Source organism: Dermacentor silvarum, chromosome 4, assembly GCF_013339745.2.
Source record: "Dermacentor silvarum isolate Dsil-2018 chromosome 4, BIME_Dsil_1.4, whole genome shotgun sequence".
NCBI classification, from domain to species: domain Eukaryota; kingdom Metazoa; phylum Arthropoda; class Arachnida; order Ixodida; family Ixodidae; genus Dermacentor; species Dermacentor silvarum.
In genome coordinates, this window is record NC_051157.2 from 209,432,198 (window position 1) to 209,451,917 (window position 19,720).

At 45.7% G+C, this 19,720-nt stretch overlaps 1 pseudogene; it reads right to left on the minus strand.

Moving 5' to 3' along the window:
* Nucleotides 1–6,829: 6,829 nt before the first annotated feature.
* LOC119449214 (uncharacterized) lies at nucleotides 6,830–8,324 on the minus strand (annotated as a pseudogene).
* Between the last annotated feature and the right edge of the window lie 11,396 nt (nucleotides 8,325–19,720).

Below are 19,720 nucleotides of genomic sequence, written 5' to 3' on the forward strand. Positions count from 1 at the left end.
CGAGACATGTAAAGAGCATTTATGGATTAGTGGTACATGGCAAGGTAAAAAGACGTGGCTGGGAGTAGCTTACCTATGGACAGGTAGTGATAGCAGGGGAAAAAATAAGGAATTGGTCGATTGCATTAGAAGCGATATTAATGAGTTCAGTAACTCGGGCCAGGTGATATTAGTGGGAGATATGAACGCGCACATGGACGATTTAGACGGATATACTGATTACAACGGCTCTCTAGTGCTGGATTTGTGTGATGAACAGAACCTTATAGTAGTTAACAGGAAGAATAAGTGTCATGGACAGGTAACGTGGCAATGCGGAAACAGGCAGTCATGTATCGACTACGCCTTAGTCTCAGAAATGGTCTACGAGCAACTGGACCAAATGATAATAGACGAAAATGGAAAAAATAGCCTGGGAAGCGATCATAGACGTTTAGCATTAAAGTTTGGGAGAGATACCAGCGCAGAACACGAACCAATAGCCTCAGAGTTTTTAAAAATGAATGACGAGCAAATAACAGAGATCGCAAACAACATAGAGAAGAAAATTGAGGCTTTTCCTACAGCAGTCTGGGAATATAAGGAACTGGTGGAGGTTATGCAGCATGAAATAAGGCGGACACGGCAATACAATTGTTGGATTGGAAAGAGGAAACCACGTAAGTGGTGGAACAAGGAAATTAAACAAGCTATAGAAGAGCGTAAAGAGGCATCTAGGGTTCATCGAGAAGCCAAAAAGTTGGGATTACAAGAAGAAGAGGTGCTCCTTAGATGGAATACATACAGAGAAAAGAAAAGGGAATGCGAGTGAGCTCGTGCAAGAGAAAATTAAATGCGCAAGTGAACGTTGGGTGCATAACATTCACAAAAGAGACAAAGGCGCCCCAAAAAGATTCTGGAACCATATAAAAGCACTCGGAGCTCCAACTAGAAACTCGCAAACGGCTATAAGGGATGAAGACGGTAACATCTATGAAGGCGATGATGCGCTGCGGTACATCACAGACGTTATCAGGCATAACTTCGGTACGAGAAAAAGCGTAGTTCAGACAACAGATCCAGCAACAACAGAGAGGCTTGAGAGATCAAAATTCAGCATAGAAAGCTTTTATTGGAAAAAGGCAGCAGAAAGTGTCCCTAACAACACGGCAGCAGGACCCGATAAAATCCCAATACAGCTAATCAAAAACCTCGGTCCAAAAAGCAAGGCACTGCTGACTAATGCCATAGAGCAAGTGATTAGAACAAAGAATATTCCTGTTGGATGGCGTGAAAGCAAGATGAATCTCATCTACAAAGGCAAAGGAGATAAGGATAAGACGAGCTCGTACAGGCCAGTTACAGTAACGTCGGTGATATATAGAATGGCAATGCAAGCCATAAAATTAGAACTGTCGAAGTGGGTGGAGGAAAACGGTGTATTGGGGGAACTACAGAATGGGTTCAGGCCAGGCAGACGCTTAGAAGACAATATGTTTGTACTAACTCAGTGCATAGAGATTTCAGTAGCTCAGAAAAGACCTTTATGGGTAGCATTTCTAGATATTAAAGGAGCTTATGACAACGTAGACAGGGAATTGTTGTGGGATATTCTTCAATACGAAGGCATAGATGACGATTTAGTGGAGCTGCTGAGGGAGATATATCGAGACAACCAAGTACAAGTGGCATGGGAAGGCCGAAAAGGAAATGAAATGGTGGGAATTCACCAAGGATTAAAGCAAGGATGCCCTCTGTCACCATTGTTGTTCACGCTTTACGTCAAGGGCATAGAAAGACGACTGGAAAACAGCGAATTAGGTTTTGATTTATCCTACATACGTAATGGACAAATGGTGCAACAGAAGGTCCCTCGACTGATGTACGCAGACGACATTGTGGTACTAGCGGACAATAAAAAAGATTTACAGATACTTGCGAATATCTGTGGGAACGCAGCGACAAATCTAGGCCTTAAGTTTAGCAGAGAGAAATCAGGGATTATGATCTTTAATGAACACACGATTAAGTTCGTGGTGTCAATTCAACAGCAAGTAATACCCATAGTGAAGCAATATAAGTACCTCGGCGTACACATAAACGAAGGAAAGAATTACTCAAGCAACCACCAAGATAATCTGAAAATAAAGGGGAAGCGGAATGCAGCATTAATGAAACACAGAGCACTGTGGGGCCACAATAAGTATGAGGTGGTGCGTGGAATCTGGAAAGGAGTAATGGTGCCAGCGCTAACATTCGCAAATGCCATTATATGCTTAAAATCGGATATATTGGCGGGTTTGGAAGTTAACTAAAGATCAGTAGGCCGGTTGGCTTTGGGAGCACACGGTAATACGACAAATGAGGCAGTGCATGGAGACATGGGTTGGGCCTCTTTTGAAGTCAGAGAAGCACAAAGCAAAATTAGTTTTGAAGAAAGGCTCAGGAACATGGATGAAAATAAATGGGCGGCTAAAGTGCACAAGTATCTCTACATGAAAAGCGTGGACACAGAATGGAGGAAGAGGTCAAGGAAGTTGGCAACCAAGTACAGGATAATCTAAACTGTAAATAGACAACCAGGGGTCATCAGAAAGAAAGTGAGAGAAATAGAGACCGTGAATTGGATGCAAAGAATGGAAACGAAAAGGACAATGGAGATTTACAAGAATGAGAAGAAAGAAATTAGAAGGGAAAATCTGTACGATAACACAAAGGGCAGTGCCTTGCTATTTGAGGCTCGAGCCGGTTGCCTAAGGACGAAAACATATCGGAACAAATATTCGGAACTAGATGAGACATGTGTATGCTGCAGTAAAGATCCAGAGACCACTCAGCACATCCTAATGGAATGCGACGGGATCCACCCAGCGAGAACCGTAGGTAACGTGCAACTCCCAGAAGCGCTTGGGTTTAAAGTGGAAGGAAACATAAACAGATCAGCCGTAGAGATAAGCAAGAGACGATTAGAGTACTGGTGGAAAAAAATCAGGGAAAAGATGGATACGACCTGATCTCTTAAAATCATAGGCAGCGGTACAAGCTAAATTTTTGAAAAATAAAAATAATGAGAGGTATACAAAAATGATGGATGAAGAACATGTATAATATACCTGATTAAATCAAGCAGGTTAGGTGACTATTTGTCGCCGCCCCGTTTCAAAGGGGATGCCAATAAATCATCATCATCATCATCATCATCAGTGTACGGCAGTACCGCTAGATGGCAGCACTACGTCAGCGGCTATTTTTGAAAAAGAAAAAGAATAATGAGAGGTATACAAAAATGCTAGATAAAGAACATGTAAAGGGTACCAGATTAAATCAAGTAGGCTAGGTGACTATTTGTCGCCGCCCAGCTTCAAAGGGGATGCCAATAATAATAATAATAATAATAATAATAATAATCATCTATATTAGCGCTCAATGAATGCTGTTGGGCACTTGCCCGCCCGGAGAGTTGGCTGCTGTGTCATTCGCTCGCTCGCTCGACAGGTGCAGAGAGAGAAAGAAAGAAAGAGAGACAGACAGAGCGACAGTAATAAATAAATAAAATAAAACTGCGTGGCGCGGCGGGATTCGAGCCCGGGTACCCAGGGTCCAAAGGCGAGCGTCATAACCACTGGGCTATAGACCCACTTTTTCTTTTCTTTAATGCATGGAAAATAAAACTGAAGGTATATTACAGTGCGGACATAGTTACACGCTTAAAACTCGGGCAAACACACACATGCGTCCAAAAAGTGCATCCAGTCCGGCGGAGGTTCCTGCGCAGCGTAGACTCTTCTTATATAAGCTGCACTTTCTTGAAAGAATGACGTTGTAGATCGCGGGCTTTCGGCATGGCGATCACACATTCTAGCTCTCCATAGGCTATACAAACCCAGTACTATAAACATGTCATAGGGAGGACCACCAGTAATATTAAACGCTAGGAACCTAATTGCGTATGGAGTGGTGTCAATGTCCTTTTTAAGCGTCCGTTGGAGAATGTCCCAGGAAAATATAGCATCCGTACAGTCTATAAAACAGTGATCTATGGTTTCAGCACGTGGACACAGTCGACAGTTCGTGGACCATGTCACGAAGCAGCCCCTCGCGTTCAACCAGGTTTTAACAGGAAGTGTTTCCGTATGCAATTAAAAAAAATGTTTTAGCTCCAGGGGGTATACACATTTTACGGACCCGCCTAAGTACATCCTGATAAGGCTGATTTAAATAAGGTGCACGATACAAAGGATCTGGGAAAATCGAATCCACTAGTGCAGCAGAAATTGCTTTTCGACTCGCAGTGAAAATGTACTCCAGACTGAACCGAACTTTCAAGAAAAGGAATGAATCAACGACCTCCTTGAGAAAGCCCCAAGGAGCCTGTGTGACATCTGTGGCATCTGATGACACTACTATATCAGGAAGATGATGAACTAATCGGAGCTGTAACATTTCACGCAAAAAAGGATGGTCACTGTCTCTAAAGAAAAACAGACGAGAAACAATTTGCCTGACGAAGAGATGGACTAATTCTAGACCACCTCTTGCAAAAGGGACGAACAGATTATCGCGCCGCATCGATTCGCAACTCGAGCTCCAAATAAATGTTGCAAATACGCGATGCAGTGCCTGTATACGAAGTCTTGAGCAGTGCAGTACTTGCAGCACATACATGAGACGGGAAACTAAGAACACGTTGCACACTTCAGCACGACTGAACACTGACAAATTCCGTCCTCGCCATGAATTCACTTTACTTTGTATTTTTTCTACTTCTCCCAACCAATGATTGTTGCTATTTCTATACTGTGAGAGAGGTACACCTAAATAGCGCAGATCTTTTTTCCATTGAATGCCTGCGTAATGTGATGGCATTGTGGCCCATAGTCCAAACCAAAAACCTGAACTTTTTTCAAAGGTTAATGCTAGCACCAGAAGCCGCACAAAATTCTTCTGTAATTGTGAGAGCAGTCTTCGCACTCCTTTTGTCAGTACAAAAGAAGGCGACGTCGTCTGCATATGCAAGAACCCGAATTTCACTCGACGGCAGTTTAAACCCTTGAAATTTTCTTCTTTCAGGATGCTCATACAAAGTGGCTCCAAATACAGGCAGAAGAGAAGCGGTGACAAAGGGCATCCTTGTCTTACTGATGATAAAAGTCTAATCGGATCGGAGAGAGAACCATTCACTATCAACCTCGTTGAGCCATTAGCATAACATATTTTGACACCTTTAAGGAGCCGGGATCCGATATTTATGTGCTCTAGTACACTAAACAGGAACGAGTGATTTACCCTGTCGAACGCCTTAGCCAGATCTAGCTGTACCATTGCTACCTGTCCAATCCCCTCAGCTACACACTCTAGCACCGATCTCGCAACATGAATGTTGGTCTGAATGGACCGACCTCTGATGCCACATGTTTGATGGTCACCTACCACAGATCTTATCACGACTTGTAAACGGTTAGCTAATACTTTTGCAAAAATTTTATAATCCACATTGCATAAGGAAATAGGCCGGTATCCTTCCACTTTTTGCAATTTAGTTTCATCCTTGCTTTTGGCTATGAGGACAGTGTGCCCTTCGTACATTGTGGCAGGTAGGTACCCTACCTCCAAGGCCTCACGGTACACCTGAAGTAATAATGGGGACAAGAGGGAACGAAAACACTGATAAAATTCGGCACTAAGGTCATCCGGGCCAGGCGTCTCGCCTTTCGCTAATGAATCTATGCATGCAGTTATCTCATTAATATCAATGTCATCATTTGTACAATCATAATCGTCCTGATCTAACTGGGGCAGCAACGCTACAAATTTGGTGGTAGACACATCTGTATCTAATGGCTTATGGCTTCGAAATAATTTTTGGTAATGTTCAAAAAACGCTTTAGTTATTAGGGTCGGCTCATTCACAACGATTCCACCATAGTCTATATCTAGGATTTGTTTAGACAGCGCGTGTCGGCGCTCATCACCGAGGGACCTACTGAATGGCTGTTCTTCCAGAAAACGGTGCGCTCGCGCGCGCACTAGTGTACCTCTGTATTTTTCAGTGTACAAAGCCTGTAACTGCGCCTTGGTGTTATGAATATCGTCAATATATTCACCCGGATGTAGACATTCAAGCTCATGTAATTCCCTCAGAAGTCTATACAATTCTATGTAATTATTTTTTTGTTCGAAGGCTAATATTGATGATTCTTCGATAGCTATCATTTTAACTTCCTGTTTGATTAATTCCCACACAGCAAAAAGAGGCAAGTCCTTGTGGCATGACAGATGAGCTATAAGCTCAGTAACACGCTTTAGGAAGCACTCACGCAAAAGCAGTTGGTTATTAAATTTCCACAACTCCCAGCACATACGCCGGCTTTGATATCGATGACTACCAAAAGATGCTGAGACTAGGAAATGGTCACTAAAGAACACAGGGTGCACAATGTAACCATGAATAAGAGATAGGACGCTAAGCGAAACGTAAATTCGATCAAGCCTTGCATGCGAGATACCTTGGAAATGCGTGTAGCGACACCCCGCTTTTTCATGTTCCCCAATGTCCACAAGCTGATAATCACACATCAGGCGTTGCAACGCATCACCACTTGGATCACGTCTCAGCCTCCGTGACGTACGATCTTGCACATTACATACACAATTAAAGTCCCCAAAAAGGACCAATGCACGATCAGTAGACAATGATGTTCTAGAGATAAAAAGAAACACTCTCGTTCCCGTAGCTTGTTCGGGGCATAAACACACACAAATCTAAAGCTAATGCCACTGATATCAATATCACACCATATTAGGCGCCCTTCCCTATCTGTAAACAAATGCAGCACATCACAATGTAATTGTCTTCTAACGAACAACATACAACCAGCGGAAACTCCTATTGCATGGCTTACACAAACATTATAGTCAGATAGAAATGGAGTTAGAGCTACTTCTGTGTTTTCATCGGATTCAATCTTTGTTTCTTGGATAGCAGCAATATCTAATTTCTTATTGCGTAGCAAACGAAGGAGTTGAACTTGCCGGCGCTTACTGCGTAAGCCACGGACATTTAAAGTACCAAATTGGAAGGGAAGAGCGCCCGCCATGATTACCTATGTTGGTGCAGCGTTCACACGCTGCTCTAGGGGTGCATCACTCCCTTCTTGATGAGGTGATGCACTGGCGACCTTTTGCTGCACTTCAACACATGAGATATCTGCGGGCGTAGGCGTTCCCCGGAGCGGTTTTGTCAACTTTGACACTTTGGGAACCCGGGCCTCCTTTCCCGCGGGCGATGGGTTGTCAGCTGGCGCTGGACGCTTCTTAGTAGCCTCACACATCGATCCAGATTCCACTGATGGCGGGCGGTCTTGAACTGGTGGCAATTCAGCCTATCCCATAGTTGGTTCGTCGTCAGGCAACTTAGTGTCCTCCACAGCGGCAGGCTTCGGGCTAAGGCTATCGTCCGCCGATGAAGGCTTTGTCTCTTCCTGTCGATGAGCTTCAGCGGGTGCTTCACCGGTTGCATCCACAACCTCACTCACATCCATTTGATGATCGGTGATGGTCTCATCGTCAGCTGGTCTATTTCCACGAAGCTTGTCAGCGTAGGTTCCGACGCATGCATCTCAATGTGACCGTAGCGGTGACAGTTACTGCAGCGTGGTGTCCTACACTGTCGCCGGATATGCCCAACTCTGTTGCACCGTAGGCAAAGTGGTGGACGGGCAGGAACCAAGACGAGGCACTGATGTCCGTATATGCTCAATAGGTGAGGCAGATTACTGGCAGAGACTCCGTACTTCAGTGTAAACGCCACGTCGCGATTAGTCATTTGCCAGCCCTCCATGCCATCACACCGCCACATTTCTCTCGTGATAGACTGCACTGTCCCATAAGGTTCTAGCGCTTCAACAATCCGTCTCTGTTCGAGGTGTGGGGGAAGCCAAAGAAGCTTTATCTTGATGTTTTTGCATTCCGGGTCTATGACAAGGCACTTGAGGCCCTTCACCAGCAGCTCGCCTTTGTCGACAAGTTTCTGTTTCGCGATGCTATTAACGCATGTTACTAGCCACAAATGGCTCATCTGGTACTGTCCTGCGCCGAGGATATCAGCTGCATTCAGAACTGAAAGGAGCGCATCGCGAAAGTCCGGGGCCCGATACGGCCGCCCTGCTAGGTCAGCATGCAGGAAAACTGAATTGAGAACGGTATTGCCAGTTGGTAGATGAGGGAGGACGACCTTGTAATTACCGGAATCAGTAGTTGACGGCGGTTGGAATCCTCGGCCGAGGGCCGATGCGCTGTTTCCAGCAGAGCTCATCGCAGACGTGGCCGTTCGAACCGGCTTCTTCTTCTTCTTGTACCTTGTGTCGGGTTGACGCTGATCATGCTGGGCTATAGACCCACGCTTGTAGAACGTGCATTTATGGTAACCATTTGAATGCGTTGTACCAGCGATTGTAACAAGAACTTGCAATGAGTGAGAGAAAGAGAAAATGAGTGCGAGAGAGAGAGAGAGGCATCTAAAGCGCTCGAGAGAGAGAGAAAGAAAGAAAGAGAAGCCCAGATAGGGAGAAAGAGAGAGGCAGAAAGAAATCAAAAATGGAACGCTGCAAATGAAAACAATCAACGCGTTAGAAATGGTGTCAAAGAGACGCTGCGCGTGAAAAACAAGCCGACTGAAGCCGCGGCTCTGTAGCCGGTTTTAAGCCAACGGTAATAAAAGGTCCCAACAGATGGCGCGAGAGCAGGGCGCACGCCGGAAATTTGAATTGAATTCAGCAAAATCTCCACTGCATCCATCATGGGAGGAGTGAGAGGGGAGGGGAAGAGCGTGAGGGGTGGGAGGGGGGATTACGTATTAGGGGTGGCAGAAGACTATCGCCTTTCGACGCCATTTGCAACGAAGCAAGCAGATATGCGGCCAATTTTACTTCATGTCACTTCTGTCTCTTGTCACCTTTGCCTCTTCATTGAGAATAAGATAATGCGACAAAGCCGGCAAGGGAAGCTTACAAGATTTTCGGTATCATCAAATAAATCGACACATTGCCTGAGCCTTTGTTCTGTTATAAAAAAAAATGTCACAGTTTCGCCCTAAGGGCGAAGCAATGAATGCGATAGCAACACAGCAATGTCATACGAAGTAAGGTGAGCGGCTTTGGTAGCAATATGAATTGTAGTAAACATGAGCTGATTAAGTAAGCAGGTGTGCTGCGGCGTAAGTAGACCGACATGAAGAGAGACTCGATGACCACGAGAAGGCGCGTGTGAAACGGTGGTGTTGATGAGAAGCGCTTCCCGTGGGCAGCGCGTGCGAAGGGACACACCTGTAGCGCTCCACTGCCGATCCGGGCAGCATTGCATGTGTAGCGTGCGTTGAAAAATGTGGCCCGACTATTACTAACTGATTGAACAAGCGTGGTGTGAGCGCGCACAAACAAACATGAATAGATCACACTGAATGACTGCAGACAACGACAGTCAAAACGCTGGCAGCAAGCGCATATATACGCCGCAGCAGCGGGCGAAGGTACGTGCGGTCTATCGCTTCAACGGAAACTGAGCGGCGAATGCACGGCGCAGAAAGGTCAGAGCCGTGGGGAGATAAGAGACGGAGCGGACGAGCGACGAGCGCGGTTGTTGGCAGCGTAGAAGTGCGCCCCCCCCCCCCCCCTCACGCGCTCCCTGCGGCGCTGGCTTCCCGCTTCCTTGCTTGCGCGTGGGTGATTGAGTGCGTTCGCTCTCCGTGATAGCGCGCGTCCCCGCACGCTTCCGCTCGGGCATACGGCGCGCGGCGAAGATTTTATCTATAGGGAACCTCACGGCGACGGCGACGGCAGAAATCCGGTAGAAGTGTCCATATAATTGCTATCGCAATAAAAAGTGTCGCGACGTTGTTCGTTGTTTACTCTTAGCAATGTTGATTGCCTCACAGGAGTGGTACCACATCAGGCATCCTTGCTTACCTGTAGTTCCGGATCTTCTGGATATCTTATTGTCGGAATAAGCGTCAAACAAAATGGCATTACCTTTAGCTGCGCGACAGTGCACAGAGACCTTCAGCGGTCAAGAAATTATACGCATCAGGTGTTTCTCTGTGCCACTTGCATCGCGACCGTTCGTCCTAATATTTGCACGCAGCGCTTCCTGGTGCTTTCAACAAATGTTCTGGCGCTTCACTGCAGGACGAAAGATTCGGCACAACGGGACTTGGAAAAGCAGCGCATCAATCCTGGCTCGTTACTTTGCATTAATAATTTTAAAGGGCCCGGCTAACGTGGGCGGGTTGGCCTGTAGCCTACTATTACCAGCGCAAACGCGAATATTGTCGTCGTCATTGTTGTGTAGTAAGCGCGTGTGAATAGTAGTTTTTGAGACCGAATCGAATACGAATCGCATAGTGTCCGAAGTGAATCGAATCGAATACGAATAGAATAGTTTTCGAAGCGAATTGAATATCTAATATTTTTTATGATAGTTTCCGAATAATGTACAGCCTTTTCACCATTGATATCAAACAATTTTCACATCTTGGCACTCACAACGATAGCAAGTTTATATCATTACACTGCAAATTACAAAGCCTGCTTTGTGTAAAGCACAAAAAGAGGATTAAGAACAATTGAACAGTTTGTCCATAAACCCGAGGCCGTTCAGAGCATACGCGGTCATTCATAATCACATAAAGTTTAGAAATGTAGCCTTATTAGCGTAGTTAATATCTGTGTGTAGAAACTCAAATAGACATGCGGGTCATCTGCTGCATGTATAAACAGTACCAAACAGTACCTAATGAGAAATGCTGTGCTTAAACAACATCTCATTGCGAGTGATCGTGTTCAGTTAGAAAAATCGGGCTGTCTGAATGACGCAGTGTGCTCTTGTACGTTATGTTCATTGTAGATGGAATGAACGTTATCGCATTTTTGCTTTAATTTCATGTTTAATTGTGCAAACTCGACAACGTTAAGCATTGAAAGACTACTGGAAGTATTAAATAATCATTCAGATTTTTCGAATAGTTATTATTCGATCTGAGGACCGAATTTAATAGTGACTACTTGATTCGAGGAACGTATAAGATAGGACGATGTTAGATTCGTTATTCGGAAGTTTTGAATATTCACACACCCGTAAATTCTTCAGTGACTACAAAGAGACAGATTTAAGAGCTGGCTATGCTTAAACACAGCTAAGAAGTCGACGCTAACACATCGATAAATACACGGCGAATGACATCGGACACACTAGAAGGCCAAACATTAGAAGCGAATTAGTAGTTATTCCTAATTTCATACACTGCAAGAAACACACCGAACACACTACAGTCTGATGGTAATCACAAAAAGACATCTGTTTATTACAAAACATTATATATTATGTGGCTATCTCATGTTTTCTTCCATGAATACGTAACAATTCAATAATTGCCTCTTATTGACGCTAAGTATAAATGATGACCTGGCCACCTATTAGGTTAGACGACATTGTCCCCCATACAGACTTCGTATTACAAGTATTACTCAATTTATATTAGATCCTATGCATATATAGTTTCATGTAATAATAATAAATGGCCTTCTTTTACTCCGGCAGATTACTGAAGCATTCGAAACCAAGGCTATAACAATTAGCATCGTAATGCATTTGTCTTTTCGATGAACTACGATGTTGAATGAATGAATGAACGAAAAACTTTATTTCATCAGCTTTTCAGCGCATGCGCCGGATGGAAGTGGTTCCCACTTCACGGGAATCCATATGCTGTTCTCGCCGCCTTGCCCCTGGTACGAGCCGAAGCTGGTCGTCCAGGGCGGGGCTGGACAGCAAGATCTTGCATCACTTCACATTTTTGCTTGTATAATTCTCAACACCAACATGATCCTCCTATGATGTTGAGAATTATATAAGCAAAAATGTGAAGTCATTTTTTTGTGCTTTAAGCACAGTTACGGGTAGTTATAACAAGAAAAGGTTAGGTGTTCTTTTAACGCGATGTCTAAAGAGACGATATTTTTACACTAACAGCCCGCTTAACTAGCGCTAAGACCATTAAACAACGTCGTCTGGAGAACACAAAATGCTCGTATTCTACTCTTCACCCAGGTTGCCGAAAGTTCAGCAATTAGAAATGGGAAATTCATTGTCGATACACAAGCTGCATTTACGAAAATAAAAATGGAATCAATGAATGCTTGAAATTAATATTTTACTCGGTTGAATTTTCACCAAGGTGAAATATTGACCTTTGCCAGAATGGCGCGTATATGAGCCGAGAGCGGCAGCACATTTGTGATCACAGCTCTGAGTTCGCGATAAAGCAACTACGCGTAACTCGACTGTCTGGTGTTTTACGAGATTCCATTTGGTGGTTTTCTTTCTACGACGACATCTTGATGTAACAAGATGGCACGAATACGTAGTGGGGCCAACTGTCTCTGGAAGAGTACTTCTAACACTCAAAAGAACTTTTCTGGCAACTTGATTGCTGTATATTCTTTCGAGCGGAAGCAGAAAAAGAACAGATGGTGTGTGCGTGTGTGTGTGTGTGTGTGTGTGTGTGTGTGTGTGTGTGTGTGTGTGTGTGTGTGTGTGTGTGTGTGTGTGTGTGTGTGTGTGTGTGTGTGTGTGTGTGTGTGTGTGTGTGTGTGTGTGTGTGTGTGTGTGTGTGTGTGTGTGCGTGTGTGTGTGCGTGCGTGTGCGTGTGCGTGTGTGCGTGTGCACGTGTGTGCGTGTGCACGTGTGTGCGTGTGTGTGTGTGTGCGATTTGCTTTCTCTCTTATGTCGCCTTCGCCTCATTCGAAACAATGTACAGCAATTGCAAACACAGCTGCTACGAGCGATGAACCAGAGGGTATATAAGAGCTGCTAGTCCGAGCGATTTGTACAGCGGTTCAGCCGTCCTTGCCTGCACGCGAGCAACCTCAACGCAGTGGATGGCAACATAATGTATGTCACGTATTCTTTAACCAGAAGGGAATATAGCCCGGCATACCTTTATGTATTTTTCTTTTCAACATTCCTTCATACATGTGTACATCCTCGCTCTGCTGAAGACGACCTGTCTTTGACTTGACCCTAATTACCACATCAAAGCAGCATTTGTTGTACTGGCGTGTGCAACGCTAGGGAAGATCTGTATCCACTTGCGCCCCCTTCACTTTTCTTATTCCGTTTCTTACAAATACAATTTCGCATTTTCTTTCGGGGCTCAGCTTGGAGTGGCGTGTTGAGCATAAATTACAAACAGCTGCACACGTGCGCGACCAAATTAAACCAGGCACGAAGGCGTAAATCGAATGCTTTGAAACAGGTGCAGAAAACAATTTAAAGAAGAGTTTAGGAAACATTGAAATTCAATGAAACGCGCACAAGCGATACCAACATAGGCAGTATGTTTGCTCCTTCAAGCTACCAAACGATGTGTTCTCAAAGAAAATAACAAAGGAAAAAAAACTTGCCGATGAATGTCTAAGCCTGCAAACAAACGCGAATTACAGCGAATCACGCTCAACAAACAGCACGTCTCCACATCGCCAAAGGCTCTTCAGAGACCCGAGGGAGAGCTGCATTCATTCGATGCAAACAAGCGACGTCGATAGCTCGCGGCGGTGCAAATAATTCGTTCGTGGTGGGTGCAGATCTTCGGAGGATGGGAAGAATTAAATTAAACGGAGATACTGCTAGGAAAAAGCTGTGCAAATGTTGTTTACGCGTGGAACTCGCGCTGATATGTTTTCCCCGTGCTCCACTGGTAAGGAAGCGTAGCTGTAAATGTATTTCTGAGTGCCGGCACGTGGTGGGAAAGCAACCAGTGAAGCAATCTTTTTGTTTTACTCGTTTTATGTTGTTTCGTCCTTCCAAATATTTGCCTCAAGTGTCTGCACGACTCATTCTCAGTCGAGATGATGGATGTTCTTTTTAACGCGATAGCTTTAAGGGCCCCGTGTCACAGAAAATCCGGTGTCGGCGCTGGCGTCGCCGTCAGCGTGGATGTCGGCGTGGATGTCGGCTTCCGTGGCAGAGAAAATGCTCCCCAACCACCCCGACCGCGTAGGCCTTCGGATTGTAATTTGAATGTACGAGAAAACATAATTCTGTCACGAGAAACTCAACCCCTACCCCCTTTTTTCAGCATTTCTACCATACCAACAGCGGTGCGCTCGGATAGGTTAGTTGCGAAATTCATATCCAGATAGCGCTCGCATTCTCGGCAGGTCGCATTCTCACGCTTTACGTCAAGGGCATAGAAAGACGACTGGAAAACAGCGAATTAGGTTTTGATTTATCCTACATGCGTAATGGACAAATGGTGCAACAGAAGGTCCCTCGACTGATGTACGCAGACGACATTGTGGTACTAGCGGACAATAAAAAAGATTTACAGATACTTGCGAATATCTGTGGGAACGCAGCGACAAATCTAGGCCTTAAGTTTAGCAGAGAGAAATCAGGGATTATGATCTTTAATGAACACACGATTAAGTTCGTGGTGTCAATTCAACAGCAAGTAATACCCATAGTGAAGCAATATAAGTACCTCGGCGTACACATAAACGAAGGAAAGAATTACTCAAGCAACCACCAAGATAATCTGAAAATAAAGGGGAAGCGGAATGCAGCAATAATGAAACACAGAGCACTGTGGGGCCACAATAAGTATGAGGTGGTGCGTGGAATCTGGAAAGGAGTAATGGTGCCAGCGCTAACATTCGCAAATGCCATTATATGCTTAAAATCGGATATATTGGCGGGTTTGGAAGTTAACCAAAGATCAGTAGGCCGGTTGGCTTTGGGAGCACACGGTAATACGACAAATGAGGCAGTGCAGGGTGACATGGGTTGGGCCTCTTTTGAAGTCAGAGAAGCACAAAGCAAAATTAGTTTTGAAGAAAGGCTCAGGAACATGGATGAAAATAAATGGGCGGCTAAAGTGCACAAGTATCTCTACATGAAAAGCGTGGACACAGAATGGAGGAAGAGGTCAAGGAAGTTGGCAACCAAGTACAGGATAATCTAAACTGTAAATAGACAACCAGGGGTCATCAGAAAGAAAGTGAGAGAAATAGAGACCGTGAATTGGATGCAAAGAATGGAAACGAAAAGGACAATGGAGATTTACAAGAATGAGAAGAAAGAAATTAGAAGGGAAAATCTGTACGATAACACAAAGGGCAGTGCCTTGCTATTTGAGGCTCGAGCCGGTTGCCTAAGGACGAAAACATATCGGAACAAATATTCGGAACTAGATGAGACATGTGTATGCTGCAGTAAAGATCCAGAGACCACTCAGCACATCCTAATGGAATGCGACGGGATCCACCCAGCGAGAACCGTAGGTAACGTGCAACTCCCAGAAGCGCTTAGGTTTAAAGTGGAAGGAAACATAAACAGATCAGCCATAGAGATCAGCAAGAGACGATTAGAGTACTGGTGGAAAAAAAGCAGGGAAAAGATGGATACGACCTGATCTCTTAAAATCATAGGCAGCGGTACAAGGTAAAATTTTGAAAACGAATATTAATGAGAGGTATACAAAAATGCTAGATAAAGAACATGTATAGTATACCTGATTAAATCAAGCAGGCTAGGTGACTATTTGTCGCCGCCCCGTTTCAAAGGGGATGCCAATAAATCATCATCATCATCGGTTCAATTGGGACTTCTCCTGCCTAATGCGTTTTGGAGACTCGCGCGCGTCGGGGCAATAGCAAACAAATAATAAAATTTAAATAGTGCTAGGGCCTTAACATTTTAATATAAGACGACTTATATTGCCCCTGGAAAAACGTCTTCCCAGCAATGCATTTTATTTAAAAGTGAAGCCGACTTTAAGGTGATCGGTGTAAGCTTGGTCTTTGTAAGCTGGCTATCCCACGTTCTGTACTGCAGTGAAGCCTACTCAAAAGAATGCGATACCAACGGGCCTGATAACGTTATTGCGTTCCATTCTTAAATACGAAGCTTAAGCGTCCTCCATTTTTTTTTTCTTTTTATCTCGAGCAACCGCAAGGGACGCGTTTCATCTGGCGAATAAAATAAAGCTGGATTAAAGAAATCGCCGTTACTTTCATACCTCTTTTCGTGGCATCTTCCAAGTTATCGTCGTTCCCATGGGTCCTCCCATTATGAGCTTCTCTACAGCACCAGGTATAGAGTTCTCCCATAGTGAACGATGGAGAGCTGCCATTTCTTAAGAGTGCATTAGTGTTTCTTACGCTCGAGTGAAGTTTTCGACATATAAACTATATAGCTTATCACCAAACCTGTAGATGAAGTCTAAGCAACAACCGCATCATTTTGCTGCAACTCAAAGAATGAAATGTAACAGCGTATATATTATGCATAGTGGGCCATGGCCTTCTGTTAAGCACACGGAGCAAGGAAAAACGTGAATACCAGCTGGTATGATCGACAGCCAGATGTGGAGCCTTGCGCGCAATAATGCCGATGCTCTTTCAAGGACAGTCTTGAATAAGTCTTCAGTGATAGTAAGTTTACAATAATGAGGTTCTATGCCACACACAAGTACACATACGCAGGCACGCATGCATACACACATACACACACGCACACGCGCGAACTAACGCACGCAGACACTGGCACGTACAAAAAATGTCACAGTTTCGCCCTAAGGGCGAAGCAATGAATGCGATAGCAACACAGCAATGTCATACGAAGTAAGGTGAGCGGCTTTGGTAGCAATATGAGTTGTAGTAAACATGAGCTGATTAAGTAAGCAGGTGGCTGCGGCGTAAGTAGACCGACATGGAGAGACTCGATGACCACGAGAAAACGCGTGTGAAACGGTGGTGTTGATGAGAAGCGCTTCCCGTGGGCAACGCGTGCGAAGGGACACACCTGTAGCTCTGCACTGCTGATCCGGGCAGCATTGCATGTGTAGCGTGCGTTGGAAAATGTGGCCCGACTATTACTAACCGAATGAACAAGCGTGGTGTGAGCGCGCACAAACAAACGTGGATAGATCACACTGAATGACTGCAGACAACGACTGTCAAAACGCTGGCAGCAAGCGCATATATACGCCGCAGCGGCGAAGGTACGTGCGGTCTATCGCTTCAACGGAAACTGAGCGGCGAATGCACGGCGCATAAAGGTCAGAGCCGTGGGGAGATAAGAGACCGTGCGGGCGAGACGAGCGCGGTTGTTGGCAGAGGATAAGTGCGCCCCCCCCCCCCCCGCTCCCTCCGGCGCTGGCTTCCGACTTCCTTGCTTGCGCGTGGGAGATTGAGTGCGTTCGCTCTCCGTGATAGCGCGCGTCCCCGCACGCTTCCGCTCGGGCATACGGCGCGCGGCGAAGATTTTATCTATAGGGAACCTCACGGCGACGATCGACGGCGACGGCAGAAATCCGGTTGAAGTGTCCATATAATTGCTATCGCAATAAAATAGAAGCGCTGGCAGTACTTATTCTGCCTCAAGAACTGAAATTTTAAAAAATCCGGCCGAGTTGCTTCGTGTCTGACATAACAGCTTTTCACCAGCGCAATAACATGAAGGAACACAGAGAACCCGGTATCCGTGTTTGTCGTACATATACGTTAATTCGTCTCTGCGTTATTGCATTGTTAGGTAGCAAATTTCTTCGGCGATTTGAAATTTCGATTATCGAAATATCAATTCTTACTCCAGTGTAAATTCTACCGCATTTCCATGTGTGACTGCTGCTAACCAGGGGCCCTATAATGTAAAACTATACCAATCTGTCTTTATTCCAATCTCCTGACGTCAAATTTACGTAACCACCGACGCACGAGCATCGGGCGGTGACCCGCAGCATTGTCTGAACAGCCCAATCAAACGCTAGCTCTACTCGTTTATAGGAGGTCACCTGTGTTCGCTTTCAAGACGAACAACATTGCCTACACTTTTATTGCGATAGCAATTATATGGACACTTCTACCGGATTTCTGCCGTCGTCGTCGTCGTCGTTGTGAGGTTCCGTATCGATTTCAAGGGCGACAAAATCGTTGCCGCGCGCCGTATGCGCGAGCGACCCCGCGCGCTATCACGGAGGGCGAGCCCCCCGCCTCCCCCCCCCCCCTCCCACGCCCGCGCGCTATCACGGAGAGTAAACGCTCGGCGGAAAGCAAACGTGACCGTCGCGCGAAAGAGCGGGGGGGGGGGGGGAGGGAGGGAGGGAGGCGGGGCGGCGCTGTGCTGCGGCACCAAAGGCGTATCTTTCCACTCAATCTCCCACGCGAAAGCAACGAAGCGGGAAGAGGGGGGGAGAGGGGAGGCAGCTTCTCCTCTGCCGACAACTTCTCCTTTGCGCTTTGCCCGGGGATGCCGGTCGTCCGCACCGTGTCTTATCTCCACACGGCTCTGACCTTTGTATGCGCTGGGCATTTGCCGCTCAGTTTCCGTTGAAGCAATAGACCGCGCGAACCTGCGCTTGCTGCCAGCGTTTTGACAGTCGTTGGCTGCGGTCATTCAGTGTGATCTATTCATGTTTGCTTGTGCGCGCTGACACCACGATTGTTAATTCAGTTAGTAAGCCAATGTGTCCAAGTTTATGCAGCCGATAAAACTACTATCCCTACTCCGAAGAGCTCTCTACTAATTTGCTATCGCAATCGATGCTTCGCCTTTCGGGCGAAACTGCGACATTTTTTTTTTCTTATCCAGTTGGCTGACAAGAGGCGAGGAGCATGTTCAAATAGAGAGGGTTTCGATGGGGGCGAGCCAGCGCAGTGAAAATAGAAAACCGGATGAAGAGGGCGGTGCCGGGGTCTCCGATTGGTCCGCTTCGCCTTGCTTAGCTTGCGGTGGCTGGTCGAAAATCGCGGCGGCGTGTAACGGCAGGCTAAGAATGCCGCTAAAACGGATCTTCAGCAAGGAAGAGTTAGCCGAGCGATGTCGTAACAGTCGTATACGTGCTTAAAGGGCTCGATAGCGTTTTACTGCCACGCAAAAAGATTTATTCTACGCAAATAAATCCGTACTCTCCGGCAGGTGTGAGTATAGCGAGAGCCTCAGCGATCGGCGGGCAGCCATATTCTGTTCCTTTCGGAACGGGACAGTCTCTGGCTATTCAGAAAAAAATTCAGTTTTGTTCGGCATATTAATGCATCTTTACGCGTACACGTCACTTTGAAGCGGTGAGTTTTCGCGGTTTTGTGACGTCGCGTGACAGACAGGTGAAGTGGGCGCATCCCGCAAACTTTTGACCAATAGCAAAGGGCTAATGGCGAAAAAGCGTTGAATCAGGAATAATTATTTTTCTTTTGTTCGGTTTAATCATGCATAATCAGTGTGTACACGACATATCAGTGGGGAGCTATCGCTGTATTCGTGACTTCGCGTGACAGGTGAAGTTGAGTGTGGCCCGAAAATTGTTAGATCAATCGTGGAGGCCTGAATGCAGCATTGGAATAAAAAGGTTTGGGAATAGCCTTACATTATAGCACCCTCGGATTGGTTGTGAGGCTTACATGGGAGTATTCCACCGATTGCCCAGCTTTACAAAGCTAAGAAGAGTGAGTCGCTCTCACCATCAGAAGCCTCCGAGAGACACTATGGGCAACCAGCACTGCAACTTCGCGTGCAAATAGCAGCGCCGTAACACACAGCCTAGTGGGTGGTGAAAACAGTTTTCAGATGCACATGCTGCGATTTCGCGTCATAAATTTCACCGCTCCTCTTGAAGTACATGGGTGCAGATTCTGACCTGACTGGGAACTGGCGTGCGAGATCATTTAAGCGTATGCGCTTCTACAACGCG